The sequence below is a fragment of the Bos grunniens genome, chromosome 3 (assembly GCF_055505025.1).
Source record: "Bos grunniens cultivar Pamir isolate PY7600 chromosome 3, Bosgru_T2T1.0, whole genome shotgun sequence".
NCBI classification, from domain to species: domain Eukaryota; kingdom Metazoa; phylum Chordata; class Mammalia; order Artiodactyla; family Bovidae; genus Bos; species Bos grunniens.
Genome location: NC_141167.1, coordinates 89,365,701 through 89,392,783, shown reverse-complemented (window position 1 = coordinate 89,392,783; position 27,083 = coordinate 89,365,701). Strand labels below are relative to the sequence as shown.

The following is a 27,083-nucleotide window of genomic DNA, read 5'->3' as shown; positions in this document are numbered from 1 at the left end:
GTCAAGTACTCCAGTCTGCTCTCAGTTGGTGTTCTGCATGCACTTCTGTGTCTGAAGGTGTATTCCTGATGTATCTGTGGGGAGAGATGTATTTCACATCTACCTACTTCTTCGCCATCTTGTTCTTCCAAGTGGTATTTCTGAGCTAGATGGTGGAAGGAAGTCTCAGTCATGACACCTGGTAGGTGAAGCACCAAGTTCAGGGTTAATTTTTTCTGGATGTTATAGTCTGAGTGAGTATAGCCACCCTCCAACTGTTTGCCCATGAAAGTCAGAAGCTACTGGCTTTGTGGCTCTCAGTCTTGAATTTTGCCTTTGACATTCCCTTGACGCCTTTGACAGGGTTGCTGGGTTCAACTTCAAGAGCAAAGACCCCATCAGGGGCTCACAAAGATCTGCATCTCTACATCTTCTGATTGGCTGCCTCGTTGAAGAGAAAGAGCTAAATCTACAATCTTTGTGACCCACATGCTTTATAAAGATTTCTTTCTCCATTGAGAAGAAAAATAACTGTGGGGGAAAAAACAGAAGCAAGGAAGGAAAATCTTCAGACTGTAAGCTTAGTTTTCAGGCAGATATTCTAGCAGAGAGTACAAAGGAAATTTGAGAATCTGGGCATTTATTTGATTCAAAAGGGTTGTTAGATATTCTAACATCAGGAGTGAAGTCACAGGGGAGAGACAGAGTGAGCATGTTAATCTGCTTCTGGAAGGGACAATTGAAATCATGTGCTGCAAACACATGAGCTAGGAATCCAGAGGAATTAAGCAACTTTCCCAGCCCCCTCAGTGTGTTAGTGGTAGAGCTCACAGTAGATTTCTCCTGACTGCCAGGCCCAGGATGTATTCTCATCCATTATACCCTGGGCTTGGGTTAAGGGTTGTATTTGCCTTTTGCCCTCTTCCCTCACTCTACTCCCATCTCCACTGTAGTCTTACTCCTTAAAGTCCTTTGAGGGATAGAGGAAGCATACCCCTGCTCTAAAATCATAGTCTGGTGTCTGCCCTTGCTGTTGAAAAAAGGCCAGAATGAAAGAAAAAAGGCCAGAATGAAAGAATATTAATAACCCTGTAGGGCCTTCTAGGAATCCACAGTAGGGTTGGAAGACTTTCAAAGAAACCAGCTGAACTAGCACAAAGATCCATGAACTTTCTTGAACTCCCCTGAGAGCCTTATGATCCAAGAGTAAGAAGTCAGGACCTCAGTGCTATTCTACAGGTTGGGAACCCAAAACAAACCACAGATGAGTCTGTGTCCAGATCCACGGGCACCAACAAAGCACTTCATATGCTACACTGCTAGAACTCACTAGCTCACCTGTTTTAAGAGAGAGAGAGATGCTTTGAGCATTCTGAAACATAGCTTGGGAGACACAGGAGAAACTAATGATTGTCCGAGAGGGCTGGGCTACAAGATGAGAGAAACCATACATCCTCTCATGGTGTGCACATGGCTCAGTGTTCATTCATACAGCTACAAGTTTCACAGCAATCCCCTCAGACTGCAATAAGACTAAACTGAATCCACCCTGCAATTCCTAGTGCTTGTGTGTCTGGACAGCCTTCTACAAGATGTGACTTGAAGGAGATCAGAACATCCCTACCCAAAAGTGTATCTTCGTGCCAGCCAGTTCTTGTATACAGAATACTCATGATAGTTAGTCTTCATAAAATTCACTCATTTGGTATTCAGTGAATGTTTAGCCATGGGGCCTATTTTGCATAAGAAGTAGATTTTTAGGTGTGATATCAAGTTGACATAGGTTTGCCTGATGTTCTTAAGGAGCATTAAGTCAAGCAGGGGAGATAAGGCAGATGTGCAGTATTCTATAATGACAATTATAATTTGTGGGGTGTTTATTGCGCACTTGATTTTTTACATATATTTTGTTTAATGTTAAGAGCTGCCTTGAAAAGTAAGCATTTATAACCCACTTTTACAAATTAGGAAACTGAGATTAAGGAATCTTCCCATTTCCCCCTATCTAGAAAGTGGTATTATAGAAAGGATTTGAACCTCAGTCTGTGTGGCCCTTCTGCTAGTTCCACACTTCTTCCCAAATGGTCCATAAGAATAAGCAATGAGTTCTCTGAATGGTACAAAGAAACTGCCAGGGAGCAGAGATGAAAAAGGTTCTCACTTCCAGCTGGGACGTTTGGGGACGGTATCATGGCAAAATGCGTTTGAGCTTTAATGATGGCAAATTTAACAGAAGGAATAGACTCTATATTCTAGACAGTGGGAATGGCTTCAGAAATATCATGATGAGGCTGGTTTGGATCATGGATAATAGTATACTATGCAAGGTGTATACTAAGGGGCTCACAGGAGGCAAGGCTGGAAAGGTGAGTTGAGGCCAGATTGTGGAGTCTTGCTGACAGGTGAAGAAGCAAAGTCTCTCTTTATGAGGCAATGGGAGCCTCTGAAGCCCTCCTCTCAGGTCCATTTAAAAGGAAAATGAGGCTACAGTACAGTCATGCCTCATTTTATTGCACTTTACTTTATTTCACTTTGCAGGTATTGCATTTTTTACAAATTGAAGGGTTGTAGCAACCCTGTGTTGAGCAAGTTTATTGACACCATTTTTCCAACAGCATTTTTTTAAAACTTTTTTTCTCTGTCTTACATTTTAACAATTCTCCCAGTATTTCAAAAATTTTAATTCTTATTTTATTTGTCATAGTAATCTGTGATCAGTGATCTTTGATGTCACTTCTGTAATTGTTTTAGGATGCCATGAACTGCGCCTGTTGAAGACAGAAAACTTAATAAATGTTGTGTGTATTCTGATTACTCCATTGACTGACTGTTCTCCCATCTCTCTATTTCTCTCCTCTTGCCCCCCGCCCCACCCCCCCCCTCCATGAGACACAACAATATTGATATTAGGCTACTTAATAACCATGCAATGGTCTCCAAGCGTTTAAGTGAAAGGAAGAGTCTCTCACTTTAAATAAAAAGCTAGAAATGATTAAGCTTAGTGAGTAAGGCATGTCAAATGCTGAGACAGGCTGAAATCTAGGCCTCTTGAACCCAACAGTCAAATTGTGAATGCAGGGAAGAGATTAAAAGTGCTATCAAGACAGTATGGTACTGGCACAAAGACAGAAATATAGATCAATGGAACAAAATAGAAAGTCCAGAGATAAACCCATGCACCTATGGACACCTTATCTTTGACAAAGGAGGCAAGAATATACAATGGAGAAAAGACAATTTCTTTAACAAGTGGTGCTGGGAAAACTGGTCAACCACTTGTAAAAGAATGAAACTAGAATACTTTCTAACACCATACACAAAAATAAACTCAAAATGGATTAAAGATCTAAACATAAGACCAGAAACTATAAAAATCTTAGAGGAGAACATAGGCAAAACACTCTCCGACATACATCACAGAAGGATCCTCTATGACTCACCTCCCAGAATATTGGAAATAAAAGCAAAAATAAACAAATGGGATCTAATTAAAAATAAAAGCTTCTGCACAACAATAGAAACTATAAGCAAGGTGAAAAGACAGCCTTCAGAATGGGAGAAAATAATAGCAAATGAAGCAACTGACAAACAACTAATCTCAAAAATATACAAGCAACTCCTGCAGCTCAACTCCAGAAAAATAAATGATCCAATCAAAAAATGGGCCAAGGAACTAAACAGACATTTCTCCAAAGAAGACATACAGATGGCTAACAAACACATGCAAAGATGCTCAACATCACTCATTATCAGAGAAATGCAAATCAAAACCACTATGAGGTACCATTTCACGCCAGTCAGAATGGCTGTGATCCAAAAGTCTACAAGCAATAAATGCTGGAGAGGGTGTGGAGAAAAGGGAACCTTCTTACATTGTTGGTGGGAATGCAAACTAGTACAGCCACTATGAAGAACAGTGTGGAGATTCCTTAAAAAACTGGAAATAGAACTGCCTTATGATCCAGCAATCCCACTGCTGGGCATACACACTGAAGAAACCAGAATTGAAAGAGACACGTGTACCCCAATGTTCATCGTAGCACTGTTTATGATAGCCAGGACATGGAAGCAACCTAGATGTCCATCAGCAGATGAATGGATAAGAAAGCTATGGTACATATACACAATGGAGTATTACTCAGCCATTAAAAAGAATACATTTGAATCAGTTCTAATGAGGTGGATGAAACTGGAGCCTATTATACAGAGTGAAGTAAGCCAGAAAGAAAAACACCAATATAATATACTAACGCATATATATGGAATTTAGAAAGATGGTAACGACAACCCTGTATGCGAGACAGCAAAAGAGACACAAATGTACAGAACAGTCTTTTGGACTCTGTGGGAGAGGGAGGGGGGATGATTTGGGAGAATGGCATTAAAACATGTATAATATCATATAAGAAACGAATCGCCAGTCCAGGTTCAATGCAGGATACAGGAAGCTTGGGGCTGGTGCACTGGGATGACCCAGAGGGATGGTATGGGGAGGGAGGTGGGAGGAGGGTTCAAGATGGGGAACACGTGTACACCCGTGGTGGATACATGTTGATGTATGGCAAAACCAGTACAATATTGTAAAGTAAAAATAAATAAATAAATAAAAATAAAATAAATAAAATAAAAGTGCTACTCCAGTGAAGATATGAATGATAAGAAACCAAAACAACATTCTTGCTGACAAGGAGAATGGTATAGTGGTCCAGATAAAAGATCAGATAAACCAGCCACAATCCTTTATGCCAAAGCCTAATCCACAGTAAGACCCTAACTCTTCTTAATTTTATGAAGGATGAGAGAGGTGTGAAAACTGAAGAAGTTTGAGTCTAGCAGAGGCTGGCTCATGAGGGTTAAGGAAAGAAATCATCTCCATCCCATAAAGGAGATGCAAGGAAAAGCTGCAAGTTCTAACACAGAAGCTGCAAAAAGTTATCCAAAAGATCTAGCTGAGATAATGAATGAAGATGACTATACAAAATGGTAGATTTTCAGTGCAGATAAAACAACCTTATATTGGGAAGAGATGTCATCTATGACTTATAGTTTGAGAAGAAAGTCAGTGTCTGCTCCACAGCTTCAGAGGACAAGCTGACTCTCTTGTTAGGGGCTAACATTGCTGGTGACATAAAGTTAAAGCCAATGCTCAGTTAACCATTCAGAAAATCCAAAGATTCTTAAAAATCATCTAAATCTACTCTGCCTGTGCTCTATAATAAAGCCTAGGTGACAGCATGCCTGTTACAACATGATTTACTGAATTTTTTCAACATGCTGTTGAGATCCACTGTTCAGAAAGGAAGATTTCTTTCAAAATATTAATATTATTGCTCATTAGCAATGTACCTCCTCACCAGGAACTCTGATGGAGATATACATTGGGATTAGCCCCATTTTCATGCCTGTTACCATAGCACCTATTCTGTAGGCCATGGATCAAGGAGTAATTTCAACTTACTACCTAAGAAACACATTTTAAAGGCTCTAACTGCCATAGATAGTACTTCCTCTCATGGATCTGAGCAAAGTAAATTAAAAACCTTCTGGAAAGGATTAAATATTTAGATGCCATTAAGATCATTGAGGAAGAGGTAAAAATATCAAATTAACAGGAGTTTAGAAGAAGTTGATTTCAACCCTCATGGATGACTTTGATAGGTTCAAGACTTCAGTGGAGAAAGTAAGTGCAGATGTGGGAGAAATAACAAAAGAATTGGAATTAGGATTGGAGCCTGAAGATGTGACTGAATTTCTGCAATCTCATAAAATGTGAATGGATGAGGAGTTAATTCTTATGGATAAGCAAAGAAAGTGGTTCTTGATATAGAATCTATCCCTGGTGAAGATGTTATGAAGATTGTTGAAATGACAACAAGGGATTTAGAATAGTACATAAATTTAGTTGATAAAGCAGTGGCAGGATTCAACTATATTGACTCTGTTAGGTGGTTAGAATAGGAAAAAGGATTCCATAATGGTGGTGGCCAAAAGGCAAAGAAAGGGAAAAGCCCTTGAAAATAGAACAGAGGAAGGTCCAAGGACTGGAGTGAGAACCTCAGGTGAAACAAACAGCCGTCCTGCCTAGCCCAATTTACATAGGGCAGGCTCAGGGGGAGGAGAAAGAACATATAAAAAGAGGAGCCAAAATTGAGCAGGGGGACCTCTCTTCTCTTCTTTTGGGTTGGCCTGTCCTCAGGCCTCGAGGATATATTTTCCTTTGCTTGCCAAATAAAATTGAGCTGTAACACTGGTCTGTCCATCACTTCAAATTTTTGCTGCAGTGACACAGAACTGAGGAAATTACAAACTCCCCCAACAACTCCAATTTTGAAAGAAGCCCTACTTGGGTAAAATGCTACCAAATATCACCTCATGCTGCAGAGAAATCATTAATGAAAAGAAGAGTCAATCAACACAGCATATTTCATTGTTGTCTTATACTAAGAAATTGCCACAGCCACCCCAGCCTTCAGCAATCACCACCCTGAGGAATCGGTAGCCATCAACATCAAGGCAAGGCCCTCCACCAGCAAAGATTAAGATTCTTTGAAAGCTCAGATGATGATTAGGATTTTTATTTTTGCAATAAAGTATTTTTAAAAATTATTTATTTATTGGCTGTGTTGGGTCTTTGTCGCTGCGTGTAGGCTTTCTGGTGAGAAAGGGCCACTCTCTAGTTGCTGTGCATGGGCCTCTCACTTCAGCGGCTTCTCTTGTTGTGGAGTACAGTCTCTAGAGTGTGCAGGCTCAGTTTCTGTGGCCCACAGGTTTAGTTGCCTGGTGGCATGTGGTCTTCCTGGACTAGGGATCAAACAGGTGTCCCTTGCATTACAAGGCAGATTCTTAACCACTGGACCACCAGTGAAGTCCAATACAGTATTTTTAATTAGTGTGTATACATTGTTTTTTTAGACATCATGCTATTGCACACTCAATAGACTACAGTATACTGTAAACATGACTTTTATATGCACTAGTAAACCAAAAAGATTGTGTAACTTGTTATTGTAATATTTGCTTTACTACAGTGGTCTGAATATCTCTGTAAACTGTCACAGATGATAAGCTCTGAGAGCAGTGGTGGTGGGGAGTGGAATGCAGGGACCTGAGGAGAGGAATACTACTGAGCTCATAATCAGTGGGTGGTGGAAAGGAGAGATGATTCAAAAAGGATGTTTTGATAAGAGACTTGGTGACAGAAATGTTGGAAACATTCACAGAAATATGGGAAATATGAAGAGGTGCAAGCCTGAGGGAGATAACCACCTTGAAATTGTCACCCATTAGGCTCAGGGTCGGGGGGCAAGGGTTGTTATGCTGGAGGCAGCTGAGGAACATGAACCCAGGGGAGTAGCACAGGAGGAAGGAGCCTGAGCATAGTGAAAGCAAGCTAGGGCCTTATGAGGGGTAGTAGCTTGTGACAAAGTAGGAGTAATAGGAACAGGAAAAGGAATAGGACAAATATATGTAAGAATTTGAGGGCAAAAAAAAAAAAGAGTAAGTTATCCCTCTCTGTCATTGCTTAAGGAGGGACCTTTGTTCTTACACTAAATGAATGAATGCAACCAATAAATAAATGCAAAGTTAGTTAATGCTTCTGACTGTCAAAAAGAGTATGACATAGCCAGTTAGTTGCCTCACTCTCCAAACAGAATATAGCCCACTGTACATAAACCATCCTGAATTATGTAAGCTACTCCATGATGGAACTTATTAAAATGGTTCCTGGGCTTGAGCCCAACCTTTTCTTCCTATAAAGTGAAATAAAAATAGCTTGGCTTTGCTGTCAATAATAGGTTCTTAAGTATGCTTGAGCTTTGCTAGCACTACCAACATTAACATTTACTTTCAGGGCAATCATGGTAAAGCAGAATATGATAAGTCACCAGAGAGAAGGAAGAGGGTAAGAAAGACAGGTAAGAAAGGCAGGATGAGGGAGCCTCTACATCAAGGCAAATGACCTAGCCCACTGTTCAGGAACCACCATAACTTTGTGCCTGTGAGTCACTCTATCCCTCTTTATTATTATTACTATTTTTTTGCCCTTGAAATAAAATCAGATCACCTGACTTGATTGTGTTTGACTAAAGTAAACAGGGACATGTTTCCTTCCCTGCTAATCGATCTCACTACCCTACCTTCTCCCTCCCTTCATCAAGCCTACACTCGTGGCACTTCAATGGTTTTGAGAGTAGGAGCAGATGGAAGTGGGATTCCCGGAGAAAATTCTGAAGTTTTATCAGCCTCAGTAGGTTGGGATTCTACAGAGAGTATTAAAAGGACTCAAGGAAATAAAAGATAGCAAAACTTTCCTACTGCAAGCAAAGCAATAGTTTACAAAAGCCATTCTTTTCACAGATGTGTTCCTCTACTGCTCTCTGTTGCTTTAAGCTCTGCTCCTCGTGCTGACAGTTGAGATAAGTATGTATTTCTCTTGGGATGGACCACCATATGGTTTCTCTTTTGTATCCTCACAGTTTAGAAACTCAGCACAGCTCTTGTGCTTCTACTTTGAATAAAGAATATTAACTAATGTTTAATGAGAGTTTGAAATTCCCTAGCCAAGTTGCAAAATGGCAGAGTAGAAGAATGTGCATTCATCCTCTCCTGTAAGAATTCCAAAATTACAACTCGCTACTGAACAACCATCAACAGGCGAATGTTGGATCCCATCAAAAAATATGCGCCATGTCCAAGGACAAAGGAAAAGCCCCAGCCCAGGAGGGGTGAAATCACATTTAGACTCAAACCCCATACCGGCCAGAGATGCTCAAACAAAATCTTGTGCACACCAGGAAAGCCCACAGAGACTGAGTCAGATCAGCCTTTGAGTGTTTGAGTCTCCTATGGAAGTACAGTTCAGCAGTGGCCTGGTGCAGGGCCAGGGGCTCTGGGTGCAGCAGACCTGGGTGTGGCATAAGCCCTCTTGGATGAGGTCTCCATTAACCCCACCATAGAGCTGCCTAGCAGACGACCCACAAACTGCAGAACAATTATACCAGATAAATTCTCACACTGTTAAAGTTCTAGGACCCACAACAGATTTCCCAACCTGGGGATCTGGCAAAGGGGCTGAGAACCTCCAGAGAATTTGACTTTGGAGGCCAGTGGGATTTGATTACAGAACTTACACAAGACTAGGGAAACAGATTCTTGGAGGGCACAAAAAACCCTTGTGAGCACCAGGACCCAGGAGAAAGGAGCAGTGACCCCACAAGAGACTGACCCAGACTTACCTGTGAGCGTCCAGGAGTCTCCAGTGGAGGTGTGGGTTGGCGGTGGCCTATCACAGGATTAGGGGCACTGAGTGTGGCAGTGCATGCATGCAACTTTTTGAAGGAAGTCACCATTATCTTCATTATCTCTACCATATTTTGGTCTCAGGTCAAACAACAGGGAGGGAACACAGCCCTGCCCATCAACAGAAAATTGGATTAAAGATTTACTGAGCATGATCCCTCTCATCAGAATTAGACCCAGTTTCCCCCACAGTCTCTCCTATCAGGAAGCTTCCATAAGCCTCTTATCCTTATCCCTCAGAGGGAAGACAGAATAAAAATCACAATCACAGAAAACTGACAAAACTGATCTCATGGACCACAGCCTTGTCTAATTCAATGAAACTATGAGCCATGCCATGTAGGGCCACCAAAGACAGATTGGTTATGGTGGAGAGTTCTGACAAAAAGTGGTGGTCCATTGGAAAAGGCAATGGTAAACCACTTCAGTATTCTTGCCTTGAGAACCCTATGAACAGTATGAAAAGGCAAGAAGATAGGACATTGAAAGATGAACTCCCCAGATCAGTAGATGCCCAAGATGCTACTGGAGAACAGTACAGAAACAACTCCAGAAAGAAAGAAGAGACAGAGCCAAAGCAAAAACAACACTCAACTGTGGATGTGACTGGTGATGGAAGGAAAGTCCGATGCTTTAAAGAACAATATTGCATAGAAACCTGGAATGTTAGGTCCAAGAATCAAGGTAAATTAGAAGTGGTCAAACAGGAGAAGGCAAGAGTGAACATCGACATTTTAGGAATCAGTGAACTAAAATGGACTGGAACAGGTGAATTTAACTCAGATGACCATTATATTGTGGGCAAGAATTCCTTAGAAGAAATAGAGTAGCCCTCATAGTCAACAGAAGAGTCTGAAATGCAGTACTTGGGTACAGTCTCAAAAATACAAAATAATCTCTGTTAGTTTCCAAGGCAAGCCATTCAATATCACAGTAACCCAAGTCTATGCCCCAGCCAGTAAAGCTGAAGAAGCTGAAGTTGAAGGGTTGTATGAAGACCTACAAGACCCTCTAGAATTAACACCCCCAAAAGATGTCCTTTTCATCATAGGGGACTGGAATGCAAAAGTAGGAAGTCAAGAGATACCTGGAGTAACAGGCAAATTTGGCCTTGGAGTACAAAATGAAGCAGGGCAAAGGCTAACAGAGTTTTGCCAAGAGAACACACTGGTCATAGCAAACACATGCTTCCAACAACACAAGAGAAGACTCTATACATGGACATCACCAGATGGTCAATATCAAAATCAGATTGATTATATTCTTTGAAGCCAAAGATGGAGAAGCTTTATACGGTGAGCAAAAACAAGACTGGGAACTGACTGTGACTCAGATCATGAACTCCTTATTATCAAATTCAGACTTAAATTGAAGAAAACAGGGAAAACCACTAGACCATTCAGGTATGATCTAAATCAAATTCCCTACAATTATACAGTGGAGGTGACAAACAGATTCAAGGGATTAGGTCTGATAGAGTGCCTGAAGAACTATGGACAGAGGTTCATGACATTGTCCAGGAGGCAATGATTAAGACCATTCTCAAGAAAAAGAAATGAAAAAAGCAAAATGGTTGTCTGAGGAGGCCTTACAAATAACGGAGAAAAGAAGAGAAGCTAAAGGCAAAGGAGAAAAGTAAAGATAAACCCATTTGAATGCAGAGTTCCAAAGAATAGCAGGGAGAGATAAGAAAGGCTTTATAAGCGGTCAATGCAAAGAAATAGAGGAAAACAATAGAATGGGAAAGACTAGAGATCTCTTCAAGAAAATTAGAGATACCAAGGGAACATTTCATGCAAAGATGGGCACAATAAAGGGCAAAAATGGTATGGACTTAAGAAAAGCAGAAGATATTATGAAGAGGTGGCAAGAATACACAGAAGAACTATACAAAAAAAGATCTTCATAACCCAGATAACCATAATGGTGTGATGACTCTCCTAGAGCCAGACATCCTGGAATGCAAAATCAAGTGAGCCTTGGAAGCATCACTACAAACAAAGCTAGTGGAGGTGATGGAATTCCAGCTGAGCTGTCTCAGACCCTAAAAGATGATGCTGTGAAAGTGCTGCACTCAGTATGCCAACAAATTTGGAAAACTCAGCAGTGGCCACAGGACTGGAAAAGATCAGTTTTCATTCCAATCCCAAAGAAAGGCAATGCCAAAGAATGTTCAAAGTACCACACAATTTCATTAATCTCACACGCTAGCAAAGTAATGCTCAAAATTCTCCAAGCAAGTCTTCAACAGTATTTGAACCAAGAATGTCCAGATGTTCAAGCTGGATTTAGAAAAGGCAGAAGAACCAGATATCAAATTGCCAACATCAACTGAATCATCGAAAAAGCAAGAGAGTTCCAGAAAAACATCTACTTCTGCTTTATTGACTATGCCAAAGCTTTTGACTGTGTGGATCACAATAAACTGGAAAATTCTGAAAGAGATGGGAATACCAGACCACCCAAATTGCCTCCTGTGAAATCTGTATGCAAGTCAAGAAGCAACAGTAAGAGCTGGACATGGAACAACAGACTGGTTCCAAATCAGGAAATGAGTACGTCAAGGCTGTATATTGTCACCCTGCTTATTTAACTTACATGCAGAGTACATCATGTGAAATGCCAGGCTGGATGAAGTACAAGCTGGAATCAAGATTGCTGGGAGTAATATCAATAACCTCTGATATGCAAATAACACCACCCTTATGGCAGAAAGTGAAGAAGAACTAAAGAGCTCTTAATGAAAGTGAAAAAGGAGAGTGAAAAAGCTGGCTTAAAATTCAACATTCAAAAAAATAAGATCATGGCATCCGGTCCCATTAGTTCATGGCAATAGATGGACAAGCAATGGAAACAGAGAGACTTTATTTTGGGGGCTCCAAAATCAGTGCAGATGGTGACTACAGCCATGAAATTAAAAAATGCTTGCTCCTCTGAAGAAAAGCTATGACCAACCTAGACAGCATATTATAAAGCAAAGACATTACTTTTCCAATAGAGGTCCATCTAGTCAAAGCTATGATTTTTCCAGTAGTCATGTATGGATGTGAGAGTTACACTGCAAAGAAAGCTGAGCACCAAAGAATTGATGCTTTTGAACTGTGATGTTGGAGAAGACTCTTGAGCGTCCCTTGGACTGCAAGGAGATCCCACCAGTCCATCCTAAAGGAAATTGGTCCTGAATATTCATTGGAAAGACTGATGTTGAAGCTGAAACTCCAATACTTTGACCACCTGATGCGAAGAGCTGACTCATTGGAAAAGACCCTGATGCTGGGAAAGATTGAAGGCAGGAAGAGAAGGGGACAACAAGAGAATGAGATGGCTGTATGGCATCATTCACTCTATGGACATGAGTTTGAGCAAGCTTCGGTAGTTGGTGATGGACAGGGAAGCCTGGCGTGCTGCAGTCAATGGGGTCGCAAAGAGTTGGATACAACTGAGTGACTGAACTGAAAGTTTAAAAATCGAGATCACTGATCCAAAACTCCTAAAGCTGAAACTGACTAGCTAGTGGTCCTAAAAATAAATGTTAATAAGTATACATTACTGTATATAAAATAGATAAATAACAAGGATCTACTGTATAGCATAGGGAACCATTTGGAACAGACTGGTTCCAAACAGGAAAAGGAGTATGTCAAGGCTGTATATTGTCACCCTGCTTATTTAACTTACATGCAGAGTACATCATGAGAGACGCTGGGCTGGAGGAAGCACAAGCTGGAATCAGGATTGCTGGGAGAAATATCAATAACCTCAGATATGCAGATGACACCATCCTTATGGCAGAAACTGAAGAAGAACTAAAGAGCCTCTTGATGAAAGTGAAAGAGGAGAGTGAAAAAGTTGGCTTAAAGCTCAACATTCAGAAAACGAAGATCATGGCATCCAGTCCCATCACTTCATAGCAAATAGATGGGGAAACAGTGGAAACAGTGGCTGATTTATTTTGGGGGGCTCCAAAATCACTGCAGATGATGAGTGCAGCCATGAAATTAAAAGACGCTTACTCCTTGGAAGGAAAGCTGTGACCAACCTAGACAGCATATTAAAAAGCAGAGACATTACTTTGTCAACAAAGGTCTGTCTAGTCAAGGCTATGGTTTTTCCAGTAGTCATGTATGGATGTGAGAGTTGGACTATAAAGAAAGCTGAGTGCTGAAGAACTGATGCTTTTGAACTGTGGTGTTGGAGAAGACTCTTGAGAGTCCCTTGGACTGCAAGGAGATCCAACCAGTCCATCCTAATGGAGATCAGTCCTGGGTATTCATTGGAAGGACTGATGTTGAAGCTGAAACTTCAGTACTTTGGCCACCTGATGCAAAGAGCTGACTCATTTGAAAAGACCCTGATGCTGGGAAAGATTGAGGGCAGGAAGAGAAGGGGACGACAGAGGATAAGATGGTTGGATGGCATTACCGACTCAATGGACATGGGTTTGGGTGGACTACAGCAGTTGATGATGGACAGGGAGGCCTGGCGTGCTGCAGTTCATGTGATTACAAAGAGTCGGACACGACTGAGCGACTGAACTGAACTGAACTGATTTATAAGGTTTTTAATTATATCTTGGAAGAACAGAGGTACCTCTAAGAGATACTGTCAGCCCTGAGTTGCCTGTAAATTACAGGTTTGCTGCAATACACAAGGATCTCATTCAGATCCTCCCCTTCCCTCTTCAGATTTAAACAGAAAAGTTATTTGGAAATCTGTGGTTTCTTAAGCAATCTGCAACTCCCCAGGGAGCTTTCTCAGTGAGAATTTCCCACTCTATTCCTCTGGGTAGTAGGTTCTGCCCACCAATGACCTACTACTTCACCAAATAGCCCAAGTACCTGCCAGGTCTGGGGCACTTCAAGCCTGGCCCCACCTCTGCCTTCATACTCATCTGATCTATGCCTTTGCTGGAATGCGGGAAATGAGATCACACCATCAAAAGAAAGGATGAGACTCTCTACCAAGCTCTCATTGGCCTGAAAGACACGTAAATGAGGAAAGGACTGTGAATCAAAATCTTTTTACCTTCAAGAATAGGTTGAACAAAACCTTCCACAGCAGCCCCCAAGCAGAAATTCCAAACAGGCCAACAAGAAGCACACAGATTTTTAATATTTCCAGCACAGTGATGACTCTAACATAAGGGAAATTGCTGCCTCACAGGAAGAGGTTGGCAATTGAAATATAGCTCCATAGCCAAGGGAAATTCAGGAAAGTCCATGTTCCTGTGGACTAGATGAAACAATCTTCCACTCAGAATCCATCCAAAGCTGGCATTGATGAAGCACTCAGTGTCTTTACTCAAGGACTTCACTCCAAGGGGAGTAATTAGAACAGTAGAGACATTGAAACATAGCAACTTGAGGTCACCTACTCCAACCACTCTCACAATTTAGGAAATAAGGATGAGAACAAAGAAAATCAGCATGAGAGGCTGTGTGAGACTCCTGGTTTCCCAATCCCTCCAACAGCTGATGTTGAAATGATCAGTCAATCTTTCTTTCCATTTGTTCTGATGCAACTCTTTGCTTCTTTTCCCTCAGAAATAGACAAATGGAAACTCTCCTGGCTCTTGGCAACTGGAACTTTGGAACTGCTCCATTAATTTTTCAAGATGACTTTCTACATTGATTTTACTACAGGTATTGGGATCACTAGAGTCTTACCATGCCTTCTTTGAGTCTCTCTTAGTTTTGCTGCCATGGTTTCCACTCCTGAGAATCACCTGACTTTTCTATTGCTTTGGTCACCAGATTCCTGTGCCAGTAATGGTCTTATGGGATGGACTTTGGAAGCACCTGGCTCTTGTGGGAGTACTCCTTAGAATAATCATCTCTTCACTAATCTGATGCAAGCGAACTATAGTCCATATTATTTTGACTGGAAAGCATACAATCAGTTACCTATGAAAGATCACTGAGACCGTATAGAAAGCCTAAATCCCTACAATCTCAGTTGGAGATGAAGAATCTGGAGACTCCATCCTAGTGGGGATGCTGAAGAATGAAGGATAGTAATGCAAGTCGGCTTAGAGTTGACATTTATAGAATTTTTTCTACTCATGTATAGGGAATGTGTGAAACTTTTGAACAGAAGGCCAAGCAGATCAACAAGCCCAAGGTGATGGTAGTTGCCAACATCCCCAACATCCAGTCTGGCCTTGAGATTCTCTGACCTGTCCCAGTGAGTGATAACACATGCTGTAATTCCTCTGTGTGCCACTTGTATAAGAGACATTCATCCTGATACAAAGAGCTGACTCGTTGGAAAAGACCCTGATGCTGGAAATGATTGAGGGTGGGAGAAGGGGGCAACAGAGGATGAGATGGTTGGATGGCATCACCAAAGTTGATGGCCATGTGTTTAAGCAAATTTGGGGAGATAGTGAAAGACAGGGAAGCCTGGTGTGCTGCAGTCCATGGGGTTGCAAAGAGTAGGACATGACTTAATGACTGAACAACAGGAGTAGAAAATGACAATCAGAAATGTTTTAAACCCTTTACCCCTCTTCAGGTACCTTTAGGACTGTATCCATGTCATGACTTATGACCTCCAGGATCCTGGAAGGGCTACATTAGAGAGATCAGCTCTCTCTTCAAATACCAACAGCAATACCAACAGCAATGCCAACCTCAGTGGGTGAGTCCCTGCATAGACCAAACTGTAGACCAGAGATGTTGTAAATTACATGGAGATTCAGGGACAAAAGGGATCATAAATTTAATAATCTTCTTAAAGGAAAATTAAGTTGTTATAATTAGTTAACTAGTTCCTATTTACTAAAAATTCACCAACTAATTAATATTGTACTAACAATTTTATCAGCTGGGAGACAAGATTAACAACCAGTGCTTTTTTAAAATAGAAGAAAATGAAGTACCATTACTCATTTAATCATAAATTATAAAATGTTCTCCCACCTTTCCCCCTTTTGTTCCCTTTCTTCATTGCCTATTTTCTACTATTCTAATTCTTATACACATATGCCATACAGAATTTCAGCCATTCACCAGTGAATTATACAAGAAAAATCATGAAAAAAAGCCTTAGTCCTTATCTAATATATTTTTGATGGGAAGGGTATATCTAAAGCCTATATATTGGTATGTTATTAAAAGAAGCTTGTTGAGATAGAGACATACTATTTCAAATGAGAGTGTATCAGTGATGCTCTAAAATACATTGCAATCACTTTGTACCACAGGAACAACCATACAACAAAGTTTACTTAATACTTAATTACTGGGCCACCAACTGAGTGGAGCCTCTAGCTAAACTGCCTGCCTTTGTAGGATTAAGCCAAGAACTTCTAGAAGGACAATGGGGCCGCAGCTAAGAAGCTCATAGTTGGATTCCCAGCCCATCATCCTGAGGAACACTTGCAATCATGAAATTCATGCTCCATCTGGCCCTGGCTCTCCTGGGACCTCCACCAGGCAGTCTGGATTCTGAGCCTACAGTGAGGTATGCTCCTGGAGACTCCAGAGAGAAGGGGGTAGGTGGCTTTTCCTTAGTCCACAGATTTAACAGTATAAACAATATTCAACACTTCTTGGTTCATTTAACTAGTGGTTGAAGCTACTAATGGATACTTACAGTTATTTTGAAGGGAGGCTAGATAAGCATTCATATTGGCTACTTTAGTTGGACCTCTGCTCTTTTAGGTTGGATTCCAAACACAGAGAAAGCAGGGAGGAAAAGATATCATCAGTAAGATTATGTCAATTTATAGGTACTTCTAAGTGACTGCCAAGGTATTCTTTGATTTGATAGCTTTTCCTCAAAGTGGAAAAAAAAAAAAAAAAAAAAGCAACCCAAATGTGAGGAAGAATCAAAATCCTGAATTAACTTTACTATTTTTTCCTATTTCTGCAAAAAGAAAAAATGCCATTGAAATTTTGATAGGAATTGCATCAAATCTATAGGTTGCTTTAGGTAGTTAGACATTTTAATACTACTAATTCTTACAGCTCATGGACACAGATGTCTGTTTATTTGTGTCTTCTTTAATTTCTTTCAGCAATGTTTTGTAATTTTTAGTTGTATGAGTCTTTAGCTTTCTTGATTATGTTTATTCCAAAAACTTTAATTCTTTTTGGTGCTGTCGTAATTGATACATGTTTCTTAATTTACTTTTCATGTTTATTGTTCATGTATAGAAATGTAACTGATTTTTTTGTATATTGATTTTATATCCTGCTACATTGCTGAACACGTTTATTAGTGCTCTCTCTGTGTGTGTATGTGTGTAATATATTGGGTTCCCTTGTATAAAACTGTCATCTGCAAGCAAATACTTTAAATCCCTTCTTTCTAATTTGAATGCCTTTTATTCCTTTTTCTTTTTTTTTAATTGAAATATCATCAATGCGTAACACTGTGTAAGTTTAGGGACCAAAGAAGGAGAGACATGTGCAGTAGAGCACTAGGAGAGTCAGGTGTCTGGAAAACCAAGGAAGCAAAGGTTTCTGGAGAAGAAGGTGATTAACTGTGTTAAATACTACTGATAAGTAAGATGAAGTCCGAGAATTGACCATTAGATTTAACAACACGTAACTCATCAACAAGAGTCAGTTTATTACATGGCTTTGTGGCAAAAGCCTGACTAGGTTTAAGAGAGAATGAAAGGAAAAGATTAGAAAAAAGAAAACACAAGCCTATCTAAGTGTGCCTTAAAGAGAAGAAGTTAGGAGTAAAAGATGATGCAAACCAGAAGCTGGACTTAGGATTTACCTCAATTTCAGACATATGAAATACAAAAACATAACATTCTTTTGATATCTCTCACCTCCTGATTTTTACGTTATTATTTTCATTCAGTCAAAACTTTTAATATTACATTTTTATAGTAGAGCTAAAGTCACATTTGAATTAATGTGATGATGCCGGGAGGGATTGGGGGCAGGAGGAGAAGGGGATGACAGAGGATGAGATGGCTGGATGGCATCACTGACTCGATGGACGTGAGTCTGGGTGAACTCTGGGAGTTGGTGATGGACAGGGAGGACTGGGGTGCTGCGATTCATGGGGTCACAAAAAGTCAGACACGACTGAGCGACTGAACTGAACTGAACTCATCACCAGTACTTATACTACAGCTTCTCTGATACTGAATTCTTTCTTTGTTAGCCAATAAGGGCTTATGTTGTTATGGTCTTTTTCTTGCATGTATGAAAAAGCCTGACTTTTGGTCATTAGCCTGACACTTTGTCATTAGCTTGCTGAACATAAAAGTCATGGCTCACTTTTATTCCAGTATTTTTTCGCACAAATTTTGTATTTCTTCTTTTTTTTCCCCTCTGGTATTACATATTGAACAATTTCTTTGCCTATGGTTTTTTAAATTTACTTTTTGTTATTGTTGGCTGGTTTTGCGGTTGAATAGTTTTTTAAAGTAGTGCTGTGGCTACTACAGTCCTTGAATTCTTTCATATTTGAGAACATCTGTTTGTTCCCTTTATATTTGATAACTTTCTGGCATCCAATAGGATAGAATAATATGTTCTTTTCCTCAGAATTATTCTCTCTGCTTTACCCTTTAACTTCAGCAACTGGGGCAACGACCAGTTCTGCATAAGCTCAGTTACCTTCATGAAGTTGTAGACCTGTGTGTAGCACTTCTTTCTTCCCACCCTGGGGCTTCTCAGATACAGACTTCTACTGAAAGATGGACAGCCTAGACTTCAGAGGAGTTAGTGTCATCCCTGGGGATCAGGGGACCATGTTGTCTCCACCTTTCTTCCCTGGATAGTCTAAAAACACATTTCACAGGACTTTTAAGAGAGTCCCAAGGGATTGAACAATCCAGCTGTCCCTATTAGTGGCCAACTTGAACATATATTTTTGTACTGACTCTCTTTCTTCCTGTAACATTCCTCCATCTTTTCCTCCTGCTCGTTAAATACTACTTCAAAATAATTTATTCTCATATGAGCTGCTTCCAGGTAAACTTAGTTTTAGATAGTATGTATTGCTCCATTGTGTTCTGGCACTGAATATAGTTGTGAGGATGTTTGAGGCCAATGGGTACTCACTATGCCTTTATTAATCCATATCTTTAAAATTTTTTAATACCCTTTTCCTTCTGGTGCCTGAGGAGTTAATTATTATTCCTTGAAGTTCTATAACTTAACTAGGATACACTCTGATTATGATGGTTGTCAGTTCCTCCTAGAAGACAGTTGAAAGGAAAGGGTTAATTTAACCAATACCCTGCAGGCTGGCTTCCTGGAAAGAAATTTGGCCTACTGCCTCTGAAAACCAGATGTAGCCTAGGGTTTGACACAATCTATCCTGGCAAAGAAGTGACATGGTAGAGCAGGAATTCAGCCAAGTTTCCACCAAGTAGTAATGCTGTAATCCTAACAGTTATATCACACCAAGGGAAGTCCAAGTATTCTCCCAATCAATCAACGCTGAGATAGTGGGAAGAGCTGAAAGCCATGGTTTTGCAACACCATTCTTCTATTAGGTCCTAAACCCTAATCTCACTAGGAAGACTTTGGTTTTTAAAAACTAAGAAGTTTAAAAACCCCAGCATCCAAGATCCAGGGTCTCCCTCTTAGACCTAGATTTGCTCTCTACTAGATTGTTTTGTGCTGCCTGAGAACAAGATGGTCACAGGAGGATCAGTCACCTGCTATTGCTTTAATCTCTGGGTTTTCTGCCAATAAAAATCAGTTCTGGAAAGCCCAGCTTACATGCTGCTTGATCAATCACCCATAATTGCTTGACAGCTCGTGCAGAGATCTGGGTGCAGAGATCTGGGTTTCTGCCTCGTGGCATCCAGCATGGCCTTCTAGAAGTGAACCAAGGGACCTGGAGTGTTGTGGCCCATCACAGTCAAAGTTGTGGCAGTCATGGAGTCTAGTGTCCCAGATTCCTGAGAATCCAGAGAAATGAAAAGAGACTGGGTGGTTAAGATCACCCAGCCTAATATTTGATGGCTGTTATTAATGAACTTGGAGGAAGTTGCTCAAAAGAGGACTGGGGGAACCTTAAATTAGCATCTCTGATGAAATCACAACTTGAAAACTCTGATTGGTTAAATATGAAGTGATTTCTTATATGGCCATATGCCATATAAAGTAGGTGCAAACATATAGGTGACTCCTCTGACTCTTTTCCTGTGACTAGTAAGGTCAATTCAAAATGGCATGGATAATTAGCATACCAGGGTGCTACACACCCCAGTTAAATTGGAGCAAAAGAGGGGACAGAACTGAAGTATGTGACACGTGATTAGTTTCCCACAGCAATTTAAGAAGATAATCACAAGTAGACTGACTGAAACAACAGAACTTCTGGGTAGATTCCTGTTGATGTCACATCTCAGAAGTCTATGTGACTATGGCTGTTAAATAAAGGGCTCAAACATGATGAAATTGATAATGGTACTTGTCTTTGTTTATGGGAAAAAATAGCAACATGTTGCCAAAGGGATGTGTGCAACTGGACTAATCACTTAGTGAGTAAAGTGAAAGTCACTCAGTCATGTCGAACTCTTTGCAATCCCATGGATTGTAGCTGGCAGGCTCCTCTGACTGTGGAATTCTCCAGGCAAGAATACTGGAATGGGTAGCCATTTCCTTATCCAAGGGATCTTCCCAACCCAGGGATTGAACCTGGGTCTCCTGCATTGCAGGCAGATTCTTTACCATCTAGAAAGCCCCTTAGGGAGTTAGGTGGAGAGAAAAATAAGGGACAGCAAATCCAGAATACAGTAGTCCCTGCTTGTTTGTGTTTCTCTTTCCATTTCCATGGTGGTCAAGCTTGGCCTAAAGTTATTAAGTGGGAAATTCCAGAAATAAACAATTCATAAGTTGTAAACTGTGCACCATTCCTCTTTGAGGAATGAACTCTCGTGTCACACCTCTTTGTCCTACTCAGGATCCCCAGTATCGACACTGTCTTCTGCTGACATCCAAACATGGACATTGTCACAGCTTTGGATTCAGGATCACCCCAAGTGGATGATCCTCCCTCTGATCTATCATCGGAAGGTCAAGAGTAGTCTAATGCTATTTCATTCACCACACATTAGCTCATCATGTAGGCATTTTGTCATCTCACACCATCACAAGAAGCATGAATACAATATGATGTTTTTAGAAAGAGACACTATTTGCGTAACTTTTACAGCATATTACAGCATATTGCTATAATTTTTTCTGTTTTCTTATTGTTAGTGTTGTAAATCTCTTATTGCACCTAATATAAATTAAACTTTATCACAGGTATGTAAGCATAGGAAAAAACATATTATATATAGGATTATACTCATTTTACATGCTAGCAAGGGTATGCTCAAAATCCTTCAATCTAGGCTGCAGCAGTACACAAACAGCACTTCCAGATGTACAAGTTGGGTTTTAAAGAGGCAAAGGATGATTTGGGAGAATGGCATTGAAACATGTATAATATCATATAAGAAATGAATCACCAGTCCAGATTTGATGCAGGATACAGGATGCTTGGGGCTGGTGCACTAGGATGACCCAGAGGGATGGTACGGGGAGGGAGGTGGGAGGGGGGTTCAGGATGGGGAACACATGTACACCCGTGGCGGATTCATGTTGATGTATGGCAAAACCAATACAATATTGTAAAGTAATTAGTCTCCAATTAAAATAAATTTATATCAGAAAAAAAATAAATAAAGAGGCAAAGGAACCAGAGATCAAATTTTGTTTGATGTTGGAGAAAGAAAGGGGGTTCCAGAAAAACATCTATGTCTGCTTCATTGACTATGCTAAAGCCTTTGACCATGTGGATCACAGCAAACTGTTGAGAATTCTTAAAGAGATAAGAGTATCAAACTACCTTACCTGTCTCCTGAGAAAACTGTATGCGGATCAAGAAGCCACAGTTAAAACCGGACATGGAACAATGGACGGATTTAAAGCTGGAAAAAGAGTACATCAATGCTATATATTGTCACCCTGTTTATTCAACTTATATGTAGAGTACATCATGTGAAATGCCAGTCTGGATGAATCGTTAAGTTGCAATCAAGATTGCCAGGAGAAATAACAAAAACCTCTGATATGCAGATGATACCACACTTGGCAAAAAGTAAAGAGAAACCAAAGAGGCGCTTGATGAGGGTGAAAGGGGAGAGTGAAAAGGCTGCCCTGAAACTCAATATTAAAAAAACTAAGACCAAGGCATCCAGTCCCATCACTTCATGGCAAATAGAGGGGAAAAAGTGGAAGCAGTAACAGATTTTTACTTTCTTGGGCTTCAAAATCACTGTGGATTGTGACTGCAGCCATAGAATTAAAAGACACTCTTTGGAAGGAAAACTATGACAAACCTAGACAATGTATTACAAAGCAGAGACATCCCTTTGCTGGACCAAGGTCCATATAGTCAAAGCCATGTTTTTTCCAGTAGTCATGTATGAATATAAGAGTTGGACCATAAAGAAGGCTGAGCACTGGAGAATTGATGCTTTCTAATTGTGGTGCTGGAGAAGACTCTTGAGAGTCCTTTGGACTGCACAGAGATCAAACCAGGCAATCCTAAAGGAAATCAACCCTGAATATTCTTTATAGGAAGGACTGTTGCTGAACTCGAAACTCGAGTATTTTGGCCACCTAATGCAAAGAGCCAACTGACTGGAAAAGACCCAGATATTGAGAAAGCTTGAAGGCAAAAGCAGAAAGGGTGGGAAAGGATGACATTGTTAGAGATTATCACTGACTCAATGGACATGACTTTGATCAAATTCTGGGAGATAGTGGAGGACAGAGGAGACTGGTGTGTTACCATGCGGTCATAAAGAGTATTCATATTCATATTCAAAATAATACCACATTTCTATAAGCTTGGCTGTAAAATATTTGATCCAATGAGATAGCATGGGAGAGCTGTCATAGTCAACAATTCCCTGGTGCCTCCTGACTTGATGAGTTGGAGGCATTTTGCTTTCTAAGCAGAATTAGTATCCAATTGTATCAGCATTAAAGGGGCAATTCTATTATTGCAATGTCTACTATAAGCAAAATTGTGTCCCCCAAAGTTTGTATGTTGAAATTCTAAGCCTCATAGGATTGTATAGGAGCTAGGGCCTTTAAGAAGATAATTAAGGTTAAATGAGGTCACAAGGGTGGAACCCTAATCCAGTAGAACTGGAAGAAGAAGAGACACCAGAGCTCTCATTCTCTTCAACACTGAAAGAAGCAACCAGAGGTGGCTATCTGCAAGCCAAGAAGAGACCTCTAACCAGAACCTGAGCCTTCTCAGAAACTTGAACTTTCCAGCTTCAGGAACTGTGAGAAAATAAATTTCTGCTGTTTTAAGTTCCCCAGTCTATGGTATTTTGTTATGGCAGCCCAATCAGACTAAGACAATGTCCAAACATAATCTGATGGCTATTTCATGTCTTATTACCCACAGAAGATGGGATCAGGGAATGTGGAAAAGTCAGCCTGAAAACAAACAGCTTAAGGCCACTGTTTACTTCCAAGTGGAGGGGTAACTGAATTTCTTGCCTAGTGCTATAAATGTCCTGAATAGAGCCATCCCAGAAACAGTCCATCTGTTCTCAGCCATCTCTTAGGAACCTAGGAATCTGAGAAGAGAAAGCTTTCTGGAGTTGAATAATTGAAATTTGGGGACCCAATGCAGGTCTCCCTTCCCACACATTCTCTGTTTCTTTCCCCAACACTGACTATAGGCAACTATAAAATCAAGACTGTGCTCAGTGCTAAAGGGTGGGTGGTGACTAACCTGGGTTACTGCTATCTCTACCTGGAGGTTGAGGGTCTACCCAACTGCAGCAGTGTTCATTACCTTTACCCTGCTCTGGGTCCAAAAATTCACTGTGAGGTACTGAGTAACCATTCTTACCTGGTGCTGGCACAAATGAAATCCTTCAACTATGCCATGACCCATGGGAATGGGCAAGTGCTGATGCAGGATTCCCACCTTGGTGATAGCTCCAGTTCAGTTCAGTCACTCAGTCGTGTCTGACTCTTTGTGACCCCATGAAACGCAGCACACCAGGCCTCCCTGTCCATCACCAACTCCTGGAGTCTACCCAAACACATGTCCGTTGAGTCAGTGATGCCATCCAACCATCTCATCCTCTGTCGTCCCCTTCTCCTCCTGCCCTCAATCTTTCCCAGCATCAGGGTCTTTTCAAATGAGTCAGCTCTTCACATCATGTGGCCAAAGTATTGGAGTTTCAGCTTCAACATCAGTCCTTCCAGTGAACACCCAGGACTGATAGGTGGACTGATGGGTGGACTTTAGGATGGACTGCTTGGATCTCCTTGCAGTCCAAGGGACTCTCAAGAGTCTTCTCCAACACCACAGTTCAAAAGCATCCATTCTTCAGTGCTCAGCTTTCTTTCTAGTTCAACTCTCACATCCGTATATGACTACTGGAAAAACCGTAGCCTTGACTAGACGGACCTTTTTTGACAAAGTAATGTCTCTGCTTTTTAATATGCTATCTAGGTTGGTCATAACTTTCCTTCCAAAGAGTAAGCGTCTTTTAATTTCATGGCTGCAATCACCATCTGCAGTGATTTTGGAGCCCCAAAAAATAAAGTCAGCCACTGTTTCCACTGTTTCTCCATCTATTTGCCATGAAGTGATGGGACCGGATGTCATGATCTTAGTTTTCTGAATGGTGAGCTTTAAGCCAACTTTTTCACTCTCCTCTTTCACTTTCATCAAGAAGCTCTTTAGTTCTTCTTCACTTTCTGCCATAAAGGTGGTGTCATCTGCATATGTGAGGTTATTGATATTTCTCCCAGCAATCTTGATTTCAGCTTGTGCTTCCTCCAGTCCAACATTTTTCTTGATGTACTATGCATATAAGTTAAATAAGCAGGGTGACAATATACATCCTTGATGTCCTCCTTTTCCTATTTGGAACCAGTCTGTTGTTCCATGTCCAGTTCTAACTGTTGCTTCCTGACCTGCCTACAGGTTTCTCAAGAGGCAGATCAGGTGGTCTGGTAGGTATGGGTAAGATGACATAAATATTTATGGAAGAAGAAAATCCCTTGCTAATTGGGAAGGAAGCATCTGAAACCAGGGCAGCTGGATGAGATGCATTTTCACTTTCATCGGATCCTCTCAGGACAATTATCACTTAGGTTGTCATAAGTTCTTTGATGCAACTCTCATAGGTTTTGGATTCCTCTGCTAATCTTTATGATACTACATGTACCATCTAGAATAAATGTAATCAGGGAGAGCCAGTGGCCATTCTAGTTTCTCCAAATGTCACTAGTCTTGTAAAATATTCTACTGAGTTACACCACCTACTACCTTACAATTTAACTGAGTGTCAGTGAAGGATCCTGGGTCCTAAGTCCTAATAGTCCATGGAGGAGAAGTGTTCTTCCTTCTGGGATAGTATTGGCTACCTGGTCATTGGAACTGACACGGGACCAATGTTTTAGTCATTAGTCAATTATTTCCTTTGTACCGCATCCCCCAATGATGGCTTTATTCAACTCCCTATAATGCTTTTATGCCACCAGTAAGGAAAATAGTTATTGATGGGTTGATTCTGGATATACATGACAATTTCTGTTCTATGTAATGTGCTCATCAGGGGTTCTTCCTTGTGAATGAACATCTTCCTCTATTGGCCTCAGGCAAATGAGACTTTCACCCTGTGGAAGATTCACCCAGTCATTCTTAGCTTTCCAGGACTTTGTGGCCATTATTTCTCCTGATTCAAAGAAGTCACCTTTCTATGGAGTAGGCTTCATAATGCTCCTCAGCTTTATTTGTAGTCTCATCTTTGGATGATAAAATGCAGAAGAGTTAACTTAATGTGATGCATGGCGGTAGTAATTCTAGAAGATATTAATAAGATGGAACAATTGTCCAAGAGATGAGACAAAATTAAAGATAATCAACAGCTCCTGTATTTCATTTACATTAAATTGAAATGATTATACATTAGTTGATTAATACCTTGAAAGACCAAGAACTGTGCTAGAGATATAGAGATGGATAAAATAGTATCTGCCTCCAAGGAACTTACCTATTAGCAGGAGATATGGGCTATAAACAAATGACACAAAGCACAGTGCTGTATCTAATAAAATTTTGCATAGGGTTACACAAAATCAATTTTCCAAGTACACATGAGAAAGATGTTACTTGAGTCCATTTCATATGCAGGCTCCATATGAAGCAAAACTGTGGGAAAGTTGCTGTAAGAGATAATAGTCTTAGGCTGCATTAGTAAAAATATTGAATTCAGCAAAATGATAAACAAACAAGTAAATAAAAACACAGAACTAGGAGTCAGAAGCTCCAAGCTCGAGTTCTGGCTAATATTTTACTGTGTAACTTCAGCAAATTCTCATTCTCAGTTTCCTCTTCTGTTAATAGGAACAATAAAGAAACAATGAAGTCTGACTGGCCTCCCTAATTGCTGTTGATAGAGCAAACGGATACAACTGCTTTGGAAAAGAAGTGCTTAGCTAAGCAGTAAAGTTTAAGATGCATGTACTATTTCACTCAGCAATCCCACTCCCAGGCACACACACAAGAAATCTAAAAGTGTGCACCCAGAGTTGGGTAGAGGAATGCTTACAGCAGCAGGTGAGTGGGGAACCTGGAAAAAAAAAAAAAAAACAAATGTTTTTCTAGACAGAAAGGATAAAGAAATCACAGCATATTCATATAATGAAATAGCATACAGCTGTGAAAAGTAAATAGTTTCTACTTGTAACAACTTGAATGAATCTCAAAAACTTAATACTGAGCTAAAAACAAGAAAAAGAAGAATATATATTGTATTATTTCACGTATACAAAAAACAAACT

At 40.4% G+C, this 27,083-nt stretch overlaps 1 long non-coding RNA gene across 1 annotated transcript; it reads right to left on the bottom strand.

Moving 5' to 3' along the window:
* Window positions 1-2,481: 2,481 nt before the first annotated feature.
* On the bottom strand, window positions 2,482-9,359 carry LOC147376035 (uncharacterized). The gene is made up of 2 exons (XR_015160649.1): window positions 9,216-9,359; window positions 2,482-2,747 (listed from the first exon to the last, which is right to left on the bottom strand). It is a non-coding gene; the product is annotated as an uncharacterized LOC147376035 (long non-coding RNA).
* Between the last annotated feature and the right edge of the window lie 17,724 nt (window positions 9,360-27,083).